This window comes from Anneissia japonica, unplaced genomic scaffold, assembly GCF_011630105.1.
Source record: "Anneissia japonica isolate Jap-2015-1 unplaced genomic scaffold, ASM1163010v1 scaffold284860_len1800451_cov186, whole genome shotgun sequence".
NCBI classification, from domain to species: Eukaryota; Metazoa; Echinodermata; class Crinoidea; order Comatulida; family Comatulidae; genus Anneissia; species Anneissia japonica.
In genome coordinates, this window is record NW_022706010.1 from 942,382 (window position 1) to 945,092 (window position 2,711).

Here is a 2,711-nt window from a genome sequence, read left to right on the forward strand (position 1 = left end):
CAAAGGTACATATACAGTCAAGGGCGTCGATCCGTGGTTGAAAGTGGGGGGGGGGGGACGAAATGAAAATAATGAGCCTTGGGCCGTAGGCCCAAGCCTTGGTTGGGGACCAGGGGTCGAAGCCCCCGGAAACTCTGGCGCACATAGCCTTTTAATTGATTTTAAGCAATGTAATTAACATTTATTGCCATACGATATTTTCAAAATATCCAGTGGCGGATCCAGTAATTTGAAATAGAGCTGGGCCCAGAGAGGGACTTTTACAAATGGAGAGTGTAGACCACCTCAGCCCCACCATGGTTGGGGCTTAGGTAAGAAAATTGATGATTATGGCACCTCTAGTTGGTCGGAAATGGCATTCTCAGACTGAATTTGAATTTAATTTTAATTTTTTTTCACTTTTAATTTCGAAAAAAAAAAATTGGGATGGTAGGCCGGCTGGGCCCCTCGAATCTGCCACTGAAATACTCATCATAAAAAAGTTTTTAAAATTATCTTTTTAGTCATAGTTATGCCTGCTTATTCATTTCGTGCAAACTAAACCTTCATAAAAATAATGATTTATTATCTACTGATTAGCTTGTAACGTATCAAAATTCGAACCATGAAAAACAAATAAGATAAACTTAAAACAGTCATTAATTTAGTCTTTTCGCATGTACAGTACTTTTATTTATTTATTTAATTTCATCAAACCAACAGCGAATCATCGCCACTAACAGGCTGGTAAAATATATAAAATTTAAATATATCAAATATATAGACGAAAGAGTACAAAAATCTCACCTATTCAAATGATTAATAATAATAGAACGAAATATAGACATTAAAAATAGAGGTTAAAATAAGAGAATTATATTGAAGAGAAAGTCTAGAAATAAAACTACGTTTACAGACATCAACTCTACAAAAGGGGACATTAAAGGTAGGACAGGAACGAAGACTAGAATTAACATGCAAACGAAACAGATGTACAAGATCACAACTAAAGTACAAGTTAACACATTTATAGAGAAAAACCATATCGTGAAATAAAAATCTATTCCTAGGACACATTAATTTGCAAGGGCGATTAAAACATTTTTCAAAAAACCTAATAAACTTAAAATGCATCCTATCGATGCGAATTAACTGAGATTCGGATGTAGAACTAAAAATAACATAGCAATATTCAAAATGAGAAGTAACTAAATAACGATATAAGGCAATAATGGCATCAGGGCTATTTATTTCTCTACAATGTCTCCAAATGAACCCAAGCATTCTGTTTCCCTTACTAATAAGATGATCAATATGTTTACAAAATGTAAGCTTACAGTCGATGAAGACACCCAGATCGCGATGAACAGAATTTTATAAGGAAAATATAAAGGTTTTAATTTAAGAGAAACAGACATTGATTTACATTTGGAGACATTGAGAGAAAGACCCCAGTGCCGACTCCATGCAACAACAGCATCAAGATCTTCCTGATGACCCCTGGCATCACTCTCAATCCCGACAATACGATACAGCTTCAGATCATAAGCGTACATAAGGCAATGTGAGTTATTGACAAAATAAGGAAGATCATTAATGAATAAATTAAAAAATAAAGAACCAAGGATAGACCCTAGGGGGACGCCAGATGGAACGGGTTTGGATTTAGAACAAAAATCAATCAGGAGGTTTTTGCTTTTCTCCTTTATTTGAATTTCACTTTTGTGTAAGTAATATTGCGACTACACCATTGTGAGTGAAAATAATACCGTCTAATTTACGATCAAACAGGACTAGGGAGGGAGCACACAAAACATTAGTTAGCATTTTGATTTCACAAGCATAAAGGTGATTTACTTAATTTATCATTATCAGTGGCGGTAGATCACCTCAGTAGATCACATCAGTCCCACCATGGTTGGGGCTGAGGAAAGAAATTTTATGATTATGACACCTCTAGATTGCCGGAAATGGCGCTCTCAGACCTAAATTCTTATTATAATTTTCCTTTGTTTTTTTCCATTTTTTAAAAATAATTTTGAAAAATTTAGGGTCGGCTCGGCCCCACTTGAATCCGCCACTGATTATTATGACGTCATTGCGAGATTGCGTCAACGTAACACTGGAGTTTGTAAACTTTTGGTAGGCCTATCACTTAATCGAAATAGACATATCCGTGGCAAAGGCTGTATAATTATTGTTTCATAATGGCTATATAAAATTCAATTGACTAACTATAATTTTTTTAAGTTAGGAAAAACAGTAATCCTATGTATGTAGATAATATTAAACACTAGCATAACGTACGGTCATAATAATATACAAAGGGAATAAATCGTTTATAGTAGTGCACTTTTAAGTTTGTAAAAATATTGGCCTAATAAGTATACACGCTTCCAATTTTAACAAAGTTCAGTACATTGTTTTCACAATAAATTTAGCCTCTGATAACCGTTGCACCCATAAAATCGATCTACTGGTTTCTGAGATGGTTACGAAATGTATAAACAATTCCGTTTTTACTCGGTTTTGGTCCGGAAAATACGTACGGCACTTAGAAAAGCGAACAGACAAAATTCATGAGTCATGCGTAATTGTTATTCTCTCCTTTTTATTTAAAAGTGGGGATTTAATTATAGAAGATTGGTGAAAAGTGAAGGGGATATCGATATGATCCCCTCACTTTGATAAGTGGGGGGGGGGGGAACGCATGGACGCCCTGTCCCCCCACC

The 2,711-nt window shown here is 35.3% G+C and overlaps 1 protein-coding gene across 1 annotated transcript in view; it reads left to right on the forward strand.

Annotated features, from left to right (window-relative positions):
• LOC117105985 (urea transporter 2-like) overlaps positions 1-2,711 on the forward strand; it is a 10,675-nt gene that overhangs the window by 5,888 nt on the left and 2,076 nt on the right. The gene's annotated exons all lie outside the window — the stretch shown is intronic.